The sequence below is a fragment of the Globicephala melas genome, chromosome 10, assembly GCF_963455315.2.
Source record: "Globicephala melas chromosome 10, mGloMel1.2, whole genome shotgun sequence".
In the NCBI taxonomy this organism is placed as follows: Eukaryota; Metazoa; Chordata; class Mammalia; order Artiodactyla; family Delphinidae; genus Globicephala; species Globicephala melas.
In genome coordinates this window covers 1,152,724-1,166,481 of record NC_083323.1, presented here as the reverse complement: position 1 = coordinate 1,166,481, position 13,758 = coordinate 1,152,724, and positions in this window count along the sequence as shown.

Sequence of the window (13,758 nt, the reverse complement as noted above, 5' to 3'; positions counted from 1 at the left end):
GCGCACCGTGATGAAGAGTGGCCCCCGCTCGCTGCAACTGGAGAAAGCCCTCGCACAGAAATGAAGACCCAACACAGCCATAAATAAATAAATAAATAAATAATCCTTCCCTCTACAAAAGAAAAAAACCTACAATGGCTCTCCCCTGCCTGTCAGGTCTACTTCTTCTCCCCCTCCCCCCCCCCATCATCTCCTTCACCGTCATCTCCCTCCTCATCCTCTTTTAGCTCTCTGAGAGAGAGAGACTTCATAACTTGTCAGGTTCTTGTCTTCTGAGTATGAAATGTATTAAACGGTCCCTCACAGCCCGAGCGCCCCCGATCCTTGCCTCCACCAGCACGGCGCCTCCCTCCAGCCTTTGGTTCCGCCAGCCTCTCCCATCTGCCCCCAGACCAAACTCCAGCCCAGGACGGGCCTACTGCTGCCTCTGCTGCGACCTTTCTCTGCAGCCTGTGACCCGCCTGCGCTGCCCTCTCCTGCCCGCCCGGCCTGAGGACTACAGGGAATGAACAATCCTCCATTAGTTCACTGAGTTTTTCAAAAATACACTCAGTAGGGCTTCCCTGGTGGCGCAGTGGTTGGGAATCCGCCTGCCGATGCAGGGGACGCGGGTTCGTGCCCCGGTCCGGGAGGATCCCACATGCCGCGGAGCAGCTGGGCCCGTGAGCCACGGCCACTGAGCCTGCACGTCCGGAGCCTGTGCTCCGCAACGGGAGAGGCCACAACAGTGAGAGGCCCGCGTACCGCAAAAAAAAAAAAAAAAAAAAAAAAACACTCAGTAATTCATCTAGTTATTTGTTGCTGCTTGCCGTGCTGAACCTAAGACCAGGCAGTGTGCGAGCGTGTACGGGTGGAGTGCGATACCGCCAGCAGAAGCCCTGCCTGTCAGCACACCCAGCCTGTCCTACTGGCCACACAGTGGTCTGAGTGGAGTGACTCTTAGCGTGAATTTCTCAGCTAAGCTTCCTGGGAAAAGCGTCCGTGTCCACGCTTTGAAGCCTCTCATGTGTTTCCCTTGGAAGCATTCCAGGAGCACTGCAAACCAGGCTTTTAGGATTTGGATCCAAATGTATTTCTGGGGCAAATTCGCAGCTGCCGTTGGCTCAGCTTGGGCTGCTCAGGGGACCCCAGGCTCAGAGCGTTCTATTAGTCACACGGCTGGCCACCCAGTACTCCTCTGCCTTTGTGGCTCCTCTGTAAAGACTTCAGCAGGAGCAAGTGACCTTACAGGGCAGGAGGAGGACCGTGCCGGAAGCTTCCATCCCCTCTAGCCAAAAGCATTTCCTTTTCTCCCTTTTTCAATCCTCCACTAAGGGCTAACTTTACAACTTTTACTATAATAGACTTTATGTACAACAGTGAAACTTTACTGCAACCTATGCCCATTTTATAGATTCAGGTATAAACATATTTTAAAATCCTTCCAGGCTCGTAATGCAATGTGAAACCCACACCGTATTTTCTCCATACGGTCATTTAAAAAAAAAAAAACCAGTTCTTTGGAAAATGTTATTAAGAACTTTGACTCCGGGGTGTAGAACGTCTGGGTGTGTGTGAGCGCTTTGCTGGAGTAGATTCAGATGGACGTCCACCCCTGCGGTGCTGAGAGGATACCGTCCTCGACACCCCGAGGAGACAGCATAGCGGGAGATCCGAGCAGAGCTGTCGGGGGGTGGGGACAGCCGCCAGGAAGGACTGAGGGAGGCGGTTTCTGCTTCTGTTTGGGAAATGAGATGTCACATCAGAAATTACACACAGTTATTTATCACCAGCTGGAGACTTCCAGCCAGACTGGAAGAAATTGAAACAATACCTCCAAGTAACTCTAGCCCTTTCTGGATTAGCCTCTGGTCTCAGGAAATCCCTGTAAACGAGGTGATTCTGACTATTACAAATTGTGAATTTTTCCCCGGGTCTAAACCCAACAGATTTATTTTGAGATCGTGTTTGACATGGTGCATTATACCTGTAACCGAGGGACCGTAGAAGCCACTTTCCTGCAGGGACTTTGCCTCATCCCCCGAGAGACTTACAGGCAGTGCCCAGCGGCCACGGCCACGCCAAAGACAGGTCTGGCTTTCAAGTGATTAGAGTCTTCTTACACGAAATTACTAGAACGTCATTAATGAATACAGGCGGTACCCTTACAGTGGTTGAACTTACGAGTTTTTGACTTTACAGCAGTGTGAAAGTGACGTGTACTCAGCAGAAACCACACTTGGAGTTCTGAATCTGGACCTTTTCCTGGCTAGTGGTATCCGGCCCAATCCTCTCTCTCCGAGCACCTGCAGGGCTGCTGCCAATCAACAAACAGTGCTCTCAGAACCACTCTGGACCCAGACAACCATCTGTTTTTCACTTTCAGTGAGTGTTAAATTCATCGCATGAGACAATCCACACTTTATTAGGAAACAAGCTTTGCGACGAGGATGTCGCCCAGCTGCAGGCCCACGCGAGCGTTCTGAGCACCGTGAGGCAGGTGAGGGGAAGCTGGGATGCTTGGTCGCTTGGGGGTATTAAATGCATGTTTTCCGATTGCAGTGCGTTTGTTGGGGCGCCCCCGCCTCCTTGTAAGAGGAGGAAGATCTGTACCCAGAGCGTGACCCCTGCAAACAGTCTGATACAACAACCAGCCCAGTGGCGCCCGCTGGGCCTGCAGACGCGACAGCCAAGGTCGCAGAGCTGCCGCCACGTGGAGGACACGGGAGCAAAAGTCGAGATGACCTCGGTTCCAGCGCCACACACCCGAGGAGGGACCGCAGCTTGGCCAGGACGGAGGGGGGGGGTCACAGAAACACCTGTCTCAGCTCCTCCACGACTGGGCAGCTGACAGCCAACAGAAACTCTCTCAGTTCTGGAGGCTGGAAGCCCGAGATCGAGGCGCCAGCAGATCCGTGGCGGGTGAGGACCTGGTGGTTCCCGGTCGGTGTCTCCTCCCCATGTCCTCACCACAGGGAGGGGAAAGGGAGCCCTCTGGGGCCTCTTATCAGGGCACAAATGCCATTCACGAGGGCCCCATCCTCACCTCAACAGGTGACCTCATCACCTCCCAAAGATCCCACCCCGTGATGTCAGCACGTGGGGGGGGGGGTCAGATGTCAATGTGTGAATCTGGGGGACGCACTCCCCCAAGTGTCTGGGAGGACGAGAGGGTGCAGCCCGGGGAAGCAGCACGTGCAGGGATGTGCATGGGGCACGAGATCACGTAGTGCGGGGACAGGAGGGCGGGCAGACGCCACCACAAGCACGGGAACTCGAGAAAGCAGGGGGTGAGACGTGAAATTCAGGGTTAGGTCACAGAGCACTAAGATGGTACATTTTAACACAATTTCTAAATTATAAGAAAATATCCCTCTTGATGCCTATGTTCCAAAGTGTACCGCAGCCCTCCTGCATTCGTGCTGGGGTGACTTCATGTCTCCTAATGACTTTTTCTCACCCGGACGCCCCTGGGCTGTGATGCAGGACGTCCTTGGGGCCACCGACCGTGCAGCTCGGCCGCTCAGCTCTGCCCCGTTTCCGCCCGGTGCCTCCAGGGCTGCTCTAGGCAGTGGAGATGCCAATGTGACAGGACAGACAGACACACGGTCTTCTGTACCAAACACCACTTTTAGAAGCTTGTCACTAAGGACCAGGGAGAAGGAGGTCGGTGTGTGTGACGTGAGTGCAAAGCCGGCCCCAATCATGGAGCTCCGAGTTGCCTGCAAGGACCAGACTTTGGATAACATGTGTGCACGTGCATGTAAGAGCGGGGATTCCCCCCCACCCCAGGGTCTCCACGCGCAGGCCCCCTCCCAGGGAGAAATCAAATGGCAGGAGGGCCCAGGTTGACACCACAGTGATGCCCAAACACGTTACAAGTCTCTGCACAAGGGTCTAATCTCCAGATAAAAGACAAGTTATAAATGATGGGAGTCAGGGGTGGGACATTCCTAAAGGGTCCCAGGTGAGAGGGGCTTTGGGAAGCGGGGAGGGGCAGGGTCTGAGGCCACAGGTCTGTCCTCAGTCTGAATCGTCAGCACCAAAACCCTGCACTGTCACCCACATAATGGTATTTTATCAAGTTGTCTTTGGCATCTTCCCAAAGTGGGGCCTCCAGAGGCAAGCGGCGTTGCCGACGGGGTTGCTCTGCTCTGAGAAAAGCTCACACCGTGGCTGCGGCTTCAGGAGTTGCTGTTTATAAGAAGACGGCATAGGATGATGGCTGATAATATCACTTAATCAAAATGAAAGTGGGGTGCATAGCTGTTATGGGCTGAACTGTGCCCCCGAAATTCATGTGTTGAAGCCCTAACCCCCAGGACCTCAGAGAGGGACTGTAGTGATTCTTCTTTAAAGAAGTGATTTAGGTAAAATGCAGTCATCAGGTTGGGCTCCGATCCAACGGGACTGGGGTCCTTATAAGAAGAGGAAGGGACCCCAGAGGTGCACAGGCTCAGGGGAAGGACCTTGTGAGGACACGGAGAGGCCAGCCGTCTGCAGGCCCAGGACAGAGGCCTCGGGAGAGCCAGTCCTGCCGGCGCCTGGATCTCTGACTCGGGCCTCCAGGCCTTCAAGACAAGAAATCTCTACTATTTAGGCTCCACCCCATCTGCGTCCCCAACCGACAGCGGTGCCTGCAGATGCCGTGTCCGTGTGTGGCCTCTCAGTGGGACTCTGGACATGGAAACCCTGTGAGCAGGGACTTTGCAGCCCAGCCTCCCTCCCACGTTTAGGGATCTGGGCAGGGGCATGCGTGGGGTCTCCTGAGACACCCTCCCCGACCTCCCCTCCCCAATTCTCACAACTCAAGGCCCCCCACACCCCCAGCAGGGGACAGGAATTAGACACGGGGGCATCCTGGCCACTCAGGGACGCCCCTGTCCCCAGGCGCCCGGGCAAAACCAGGGTCTCAAGGGTGAGTGACCTTTGTCATTGGGGGAACAAGGTGGCTCCACACCAGCGGGGTTCTGGGGATCCTGGCGTTCCCTGGGTCACCCCCTTACTTCCTGTCCCGAGGTAAAGTACAGCAGAAGACAGCGGCAGCCCTGCCTGTGAAGACAAGAGCTGAGACCTCTCGGGGTGGACGTGTGTGTGTCACTGCCGGGTGGAGAGCCTGGGGACTGGGCGGGGCCAAAGGCGGAGGGAGAGGGCCGGCCATCCAGGAGTGGAGTGGGCCAGCTGTGCCCCAGAGAGCAGCGCACAGAGCAGCTGCCTCTTCTTTCCTGCAAAGCTCCTGGGCCCCCAGAGGCTCCCTGCGTGCCGGCCTGCAGCTGCTGCTCTGTCCCCAGACCAGACAGAGCTGATGTGCACACTCTGGACTCTTCTGGGCCCCAGAGGCAGAGTGTTGCCCCTGGGGGCTCATACCTGTGTGGAGCGATGGGCAGAAAAGAGGCAAAGAGATGAAATCAGGCAACTGTAAGAGGAACACCGAGGGGTGATGGGGGGAGTCAGGACCTCCCCAGGGGGCTCACGTCAGGCACACGCTGCTCCAACCAATAGGCCTAGTGGTGTGTGAAATGAGGGGACAACCACACAGACACCAGGAACGGCATCCCAGGCTGGATGGGGAGGCCGGTCGGGGCCAGTGACCAGGCATCAGACGGGCAGCACGGCAGAACCGAGGGTTTAGCCCCTTAATCCTCCTCTCTCCTGGGGTCTCTGCAGGAGCTGCTGCTTTCCCCTCTGTGATGTTTTCCATTGTCCCTTTCTGTCCTCGCATCCAGGGCTCAGGGGCTGCGGTGCTGCCCAGGGCCATCAGGCTCCCAGCTCAGGTGAAAGTGCACCCGGTTGGGCTGCCCCCACTTCCTTCCTTTCATGCTTCTTCCTCGGTCTTGGACCCCAGCCTCCAAAACCGTGGGAAATAGACGTCTGTTGTTTAAGCCACCCTATCTGTGATGTTTGTTACACAGCCTGAGCTGACTGAGGCAAAGCCCACCGAAAGACCCCACCATGTCCCACAAGGCCAAACCCAACAGAATGGTGTTGCTTTTCTCCTCTTGGGGATAAATAGCCCATCTGTGTTGACTTTGGTCAGAGGATGCTAGCATGTCTGGAGCCTGTGAGAGGCGCTGGGATTGTGCCCTGGTTTGGTGGAATCCCTGGAGAGTCAGACAGGGATCCCAGTCCCCAGGACCTGTGACCCCCTCCCCAGCCTGGGAGGCAGAGTCAGGGCCACCGCTCAGCAAATCCATCCAGCGGACACAAGTTATGCACCTGTGTTTCTCGTTTACTGTATTCACAGTGTGTGGTTAAAACTTGATGTATCATTTCAAGGAACCATGAGGACGTCTGCACTGGGGACCACAGAGCTCTCATCTCCAAATAGGGTGGCTGAGGGTCACACATTTTCCTGGTTAATTGGTGCATTCCAGATGTGTCCTCTAGAAGTCTGAAAATTTGCACAGGAACTGAAATAACTTCTAATATCATAGTATCTGCTAAGAGGAAATTCCAAACAAACCCTCAGAGATGAAGAAAACAGGGGAATAAGCAAAAACACTTGTTAATTGGTCTCCGTCCTTCCCTCTCTCTTTCCTTCCTTCCTTCTTTGAACTGTTTCTCTCATACACAGGCAGCACAGGGAGATTGCTAACGTAAGAAAATTAATCAGAGACAGCAACGGTGTCACTGCCGAAGTAAGAAGCCGAGCAGACACACAAAGTGTGAAAATTGCAGAGTCCTCCTTAGGGACGCTGACTGGGTCACGATTCTCAGCTGATGACATTTTTACGTGCCTCACAAACACAGACAGGTGTGACTGCTGCTTCAGTCTGGGCTGTGCTGCGAAAGGCAAGATGCCTGGAACTTAAGCGTATGTATAGAAGCCTGGACACTTGAGCCCGACTAGGCCGGTGTTACATGTTCTGTAAATGCTTGACTGCATTGGAGAAGTGCATCGGCTCGATGGAAGGTGAGGGATCCCAGCTTGAGCTGGTGGCTAACAAGGATGACCGGGGGGCAGGTGGGACACGATGACAGGGTGATGCATGTCGCCTCCATCCAGGTCCACAGCCAGCTCAATCTTTCGCCACGACACCTGGGCACAGGGGCTCAGCTCCAGATCCTTTTATCAACAGCTGGACTCCTCTGGAGTTCGTTGGTAAGGAGAGCACATATTTTTCCAACTCAGAGATGAGTCCTTAATGCACTGAGGAAGCCCATGATTGATCATTGCGTGGTGATCAGTCAGACACGAGGAGTTAGGACACCGTGTTCATGATAAAGGGACTCAGACCCTTGAAGAACACGAGTGAAAGAGCCTCATGGAACATGCACACCCTCTGTGAATGGTCCATATTCCAGCGAGCTTGTTAGCAGAGGTCTGGATGCCCGTGACTGTGCCTTCACCAGATCCCAGGGGAGAGAGAGACCCTGCGCACTGCGTGTCTGTGTGTGTGTGTGTGCTCAGGCACATGTGTGTGTGTTAAACTTTGACCGTGGGAAAGAAAGAGCCGCAGAAAGGAACCACGTGCCTTGGGGAGGGACAGAAGGATATGCACGTGCGTGTGAGTGATTGACGTGTGCCTGCGTGCAACTGTGTGGTGTGTGTCTGCGTGTGAACGTGTGCATGTAAGCAAGCGTGCACCCACGTGAGGCACACGCCACGGGGAGGAACCGGGAGACGGAAGCTCTCTCCAGAATCAGGGCCTCTGGAAGAGGACTCCCCTTCCAGTAGGTACCCTTTGGATGAGCTGCCCTGCTGTCAGGGGCTTGCAGTGCCCTTCAGCTGGGCTGGGGCAGCTGGGAAAGAAAGGTTGAGGGGAGGGTGGCAGGAGCCGTGCCCCTCCCAGGTCCAGGGCCGCCTGAGAACATCCAGAGGGAGGGGGAGGGAGTCAGGGCTTTCCGCAGAGCAGAGTCTGGTGGGAAGCCAGCTCTAGTCACTAAGTACGGGGCTTTTGGCACTGGAGCTGGTCCTTTCCTTTTCTTTTCTCTTCCCTTTTTGTTAAGGAGAAATTACAGACAGGAACTCCCATATTTAACAGCTGGTCCTTTTAACAGGAGAAAGTCACACTGAGACAGGAGTCATCAGAAGGGTCCCCTGAGCTGGACGTGCAGGGTGGCTCAGCCAGTGGCCGGCAGCGATGGTGGCCTTTCCCAGGGGCTCAGCTGGGCTGTCAACAAGGTGATCGCACGTGGCCTCTGCAGGCGGCTTTGGCTTCCCAGAGCTGGGCAGCGGGTTTTGAGATGAGACATTCCAACAGCAGGCATCCCAAGAGACCCAAGCAAAGAGGCAAGTTTTCTCACACCCTGAGGCTCATTCTGCTGTGTAAAGACATGGGCTAGAGACAGCTGTGTGCCATCACAACGGACGCAGAAAAATCCTTGGAAAATCCGCCATCCACTCGCGATAAAAATTCTCAGCCAACTGAAACTCAGTGAAAGGTGTAGACAGAATGCCAGCCGCACACATGCCACGTGGTGGGGAAAGAAAGAGTCTTGGCTGTAGATCCGGGACGAGGCGAGGACACCTTCCTAAGAGTCTGGTCCAGAGTCCCTGGAGCCGTTCAGAAGAGCCAGTGATGGGGTGAGGGGGGAGAGTGGTGAGGAGAGAAACAAAGGTGGCACTATTTGTGCAGGGCAGGGAAACCTTCTAACTTAATGACTTTAATTAGCAACAGCAACAACAAACAATGAAGCCAGTGAATAAAAGTAGGAGCATGTGAGCACACAAGGAAACGTTGTGCCTCTTCCTTAAAGACTGTGAGGTGAAACTAACTATGTAGCCAAAAACCTCGCGTTAACCACCCGTTATTTGATAGGAAGACTCAAAAGCATAAAGAGGTCGATTGTCTTAAACAGTTTTTGTGGATTTAACGCAACTGCAGTCAAAACTGTGACGGGTAAAATTTAACTCACATTAAGTTCCTACTCTGTAAAATAAAGAAAAATCCATTTCTGACACATAAAACCTTAAAGGTAAAAGGCAAAATGGTAACTGCAGGGATAAGATTGGAGAGTACCTTATGATTTCGGGGTATGATAACATGTCTTCAGACAGAAAACTCCAAAGACAGATAACGTCGGCAATATTAAAATTAAAGTTTCCTGCATCCAAAAAAGTACAAATGTTCTGAGAATTCAAGCCACAGTCAATAGAAACATTTGCAATAACGTGCTCCAAAGAGAAAATGAGATGGGCTTATAAATTCTAAAGAATCTGCATTTTTTTCTAATTAGTTAAAGAAAGGCAAATGGAACTCAAATTGAGATATCATTTCACGCTCAATAGACTGAAGAAAAAAAAAGTCCAAAAGTCATGGGAACTTTCACTCATTGCTCCAGTGAACGGAAATTGATGTTGTCACTGTAGAGTGTTTCGCAGCATCTGATGCACCATCGTGGACAGGTTAATGGCTGCTCAATATGTCCACATGCAAACCCCCAAAAGCTGTCAATCGGTTACGTCACACGGCAGAGGGGGATTCACACGGAGGATGGATTGTAGCTCGTTAGTCAGCTGACCTTAAAATGGGGAGGGGACCCTGGATTCCCCAGGTGGGCAGCGTAATCACAGGGTCCTGAGGAGCAGGGGACGGAGGCAGAAGAGAGAGCGTCAGCGCGAAGTGATGGGGGCCCCTGACCACCTCTGGTTTGACGACAGAGATGAAGGTGGAGAAAGGGCCATGAACCCGGAGGTGCAGGGGCTTCTAGAAGCTGGAAAAGGCAAGGAAGTGTGTTCTCCCCTAGAACCTCCAGAGGGGACACAGCCACGCCCACACCTTGATTTGAGCCAATAAGATGCGTTTCAAACTTCTGACCTCCAGGACCGTAAGAGAACACATGTGTGTCATTTTAAGCCACTAAGTTTGGGGTGACCTGTTAAAGCAGCAGCAGAACATTAATACATGAAGCTAAACTTAATGCTGCTGAAACAACAATTCCACTCTCAGGAAAATGACCTTGAAAAGTTCCCGCAGATATGAAGATCCAGCCTGGAGACTGATTTATTGACAGCTTCCTTGAGGTCTAATTGAAATACGATAAAGGGCGTAAATTCAAAAAGTGCAATTTGATACGTGCTCACCTGTGAACTCATCAACACAATGGGGATAGAACACAAATGCAGAGACCCCGGAGTCCCCTCCGCTCCTTTTCCCAGCCACTCTTTGCTCTGTTCCCTCCATTCCCAAGCACACACTGGTCTGTCTTCCTTCACTGTGAATTAGATTGCATTTTTCAGAATTTCATATAAACAGAATCATACGGTGTGTCCTCATTTTCCTCTGGCTTCTTTCCTTCCATTTAATTATTCTGAGATCATCCATGTGGCTTCATACATCAGCGGTTCATTCCCTTTTAATGCTGGTAGCGTCTCGTTGTGTGGGTGTCCTGCATTTCTTGACCCATCCACCTATGATCATTATTTTTAATCTTAGTGATTCTAATAGGTGTGTCATGGTATCTACTGTGGTTTTAATTTATATTCCCTAATGACTGATGGCCTAGAGCTTCTTTTCAGGTACTTATTTACCATCTATATATAGTCTTGGTAATGTGTCTGGTCAAATCTACTGCCCATTTTTGTGAGTTTCTGGGGTTTTTATTATTGACTCGAGAGGGTTCTTTGTACATTAAGAATTCAGGTTTCATATGAGATGGGTGATTTGTAAGTATTTGCTCCCAGTCTGTGGCTCGCATTTTCATTCTGTTAATAATATACTTCAAAGAGCCAAAGGTTTTGTTTTAGATGAATTTTTATGAAATTTTCTTTTGTAGATCATGTTTTTGGTTTTAGGTCTAAGAAATGTTTGCCTAACCCAGGCACGATTATTTCCTCCTTTGTTTATAAGTTTTATAGTTTCATTCAGATCTTCCACTTAGGTCTGGGGTCCGTTTCGAGGTGATGTCTCTATCAGGTGCAAGTTATGGGTAGAAGTTCATTTGGGGCACGTTGATGTGTATTCAATTGTTGCAACACCATTCGTTGAGAAAACTATTTTCAATCTACTGAATTGTCTCTGCATCTCTGGTGAAAACTGCTTACTAGCTTTGCGGCGTCTGCGCCTGCCCCTTTGATCTATTTGTCTATCTTTATGCTGGGACTTTCTTCTGCTCCATTGATCTATTTGTATATATTTATGCCAGGATCGCATTGCTTCGATTACTGTAACTTTGTAATGTCTTGAAACCAGGTAGTTTTAGCCCCCCCAGTTTTGTCCTTCTAAAAATTGGTCAGTTATTAATTGATTTTTCTTCTCACATGTCATATTTTTTCAATTTTTTTGCATAGCTTTACTTTTTTTTTTTTGGATACCAGACACTGAACATCTTGTGGGATGCCAGATATTTTTGTGTTCCTGTAAATATTCTTGAGTTTTGGTCTGGGATGCAGGTAAGATACTCAGAAACAGTTTATCCCTTGGGTTTTGCTATAAGGTTTATTCACAGAACAACAGTATTACACGGCCTAGGACTGGTTATGCCCTCTTCCTAATGAGGCAAGACCTCCAAGGCAGGTCCTTGACCCAGTGCCGTGATTTGTGAAACGGTCAAGTCTGGCTGGGGGAGACATGAGCTCTCTGTCCCTGCCTGAGCATCTGGTGTGCTTCCCTCTAGTTCTTGCAGGAAGTTGTTTCCACAGCGTCGGTCCCTGATAAATACCTGAGGGGCCCCCTGCAAACCTCCAAGCTTCTCTCTGCCAATCTCTCATCTCTCGGGCACCATGTCTTGTGCAATCCAGATGTGGTGGTCTCTCCAGACCCTTAGCTCCACATCCTCAACTCGGAGGCGGGGGTGGGGGTGGGCTGCCGGTTTCCACCTGGCCTCACACACAACCATCTGGCTCCCCAGCCTGCAGCGCCCCAGGTGCTTACCTGGGGCTCTCTTGGAATCTGGTTCATCTCTGAGCAGTGACTGCCCTTTGTTGACTGGTGCCCAGCATCTTGAAAACCATTGCTTTGTATATCGCTTCTGTTTTGTGTTCTTTGTTTTTTTCAGGCAGGAGGGTAAATCTGGTCCCTATTCCATTTCGGCTGAGCACAATTTTTAATAGGAAAAAAAAAGCCTGAAAACGACCTAAATGCCCATCAACAGCAGACTGTAAAAATACAGTGCCCCTCACAACCAACCCCATATAACAGTGAAAATACTTTATGCACTTCAATGTGATGAATCTCAAAAGATAGTGTTGGGCAAAGGATCAAATCAAAGAATGATAAATACAGAGCTGTCCCATTTATAGGTCAGAGCAGACGAAATTAATAAATATCTTGTTAAGGATGCACTGATAGGAGAGACACCATAAAGGAAAACACAGAAACAGTGAACGCACGATTCAAGAGAAAATCTCCTCCAGGGCAGAGCAGGTGATGGAGTAAGAGAGACACACAGGAAGCTGGTGTGGTCCAGGGGACCCAGTATCTACCCAGTGCAGGATGACGAACTGCACTGATAGTAACCCTATGACCAATGTCTCACAGTCTACACGAAATCTTGTCACTGTTGTGGACATATACAAACATATCCTATATTTTACAACTTACGATATTGTTTTAAAATTTAAACGACCTATAATTCTCAAAATAAAAATTTGCCTAATCTGTCAGAAAACAAAGTTCACTGATTTGCTACTTGTAAGGGAAATGCCTAAAACAAAGTATGAATATTTTAATTGCCAAAATTAATAGGCAAATGAATTCAAGAAGATAATAGAGAATATACACAAACAGCATCACAGGAGACACTAACCCATATATGTCTGTATTTGTTACAACAAATAGAAGTGAGGTTGTAAAAGTTCTAACAATATACTTCAGAAGCAATTAATTTATCTTAACTGTACTGAAAAGATTTCAAAAAATAAATAACCTAATATCCTATATATTCAAATAAAACACTGTTCAAGAACATCCAAAATCATAAATTATATGGAGAATGTTCCTTGATGATGTCAAAATAATAATAGAGGGCATATGCAAACAAAACTTTAACAAATGACACGTATCTTGGGATTGAAGAAAGAAAGGATGACCCTTCTCTGTGACAGAGCCCTTCGTGTTTTTATTAGGACTGTTAAGCCCTGTGAGGTTGATGGTATTTTATGTGTATTTGTCATTCATACAAGCTTATTTGAATTGCCTGTCTGTATCTTTTTCCCATTCTTTGTTAGTTGCATTTTTGTTGCTGTTGATTTGAAGGATGTGTGTGTGTGTGTGTGTGTGTGTGTGTGTGTGTGTGTGTGTTATGTGTGTGTGATCTCAATCCAGGGGAGCCTGAAGAGTCTGACGATTCAGTTCCATTTAACACTACCTGATTCGGCCAAGGACCCGTCACCCCTGCAGAGGCAGCAGTTGGGGCTCTGGGATGCTCGTTCTGTCCTGGGGTCACCTCAGCTTGGTGGGGAGGGCTCACGGGAGACATGCAGAGGGAGGAGGGAGGCAGGTGCGGGCTGAGCAGGCAGAAAGGAGAGCGATCACGGGTGGTTCCTGCCTTGGGGTCATCTCCCCTCTTCCCCAGGGATGGATGCAGGAGAGGCAGCCCTCCCACCCTTCCCCGGAGCACGAGGGCAGCTGGTGCCCACAAGAAACTCACGCTCTCCAGGGAGAACACCCAGAAAACTGAGGAGTTGACTCCTGTCAACAAGAAAGGCCAAGGACATGTAAGAAGATAAGGGAAGAGATGGGACGAGGAAAATTCACTGGAGAAGCAGCCAGCGGGGATCTCGGGCAGGAAAATGTAGCACTTGAGATGTAGCACAAGGAAGCCGGATAAGTGGTAGAATGGGCACAGCCGGGGAACACCGTGGGCTTGCAGACCACAGGGAGGAGCAGTCGGACA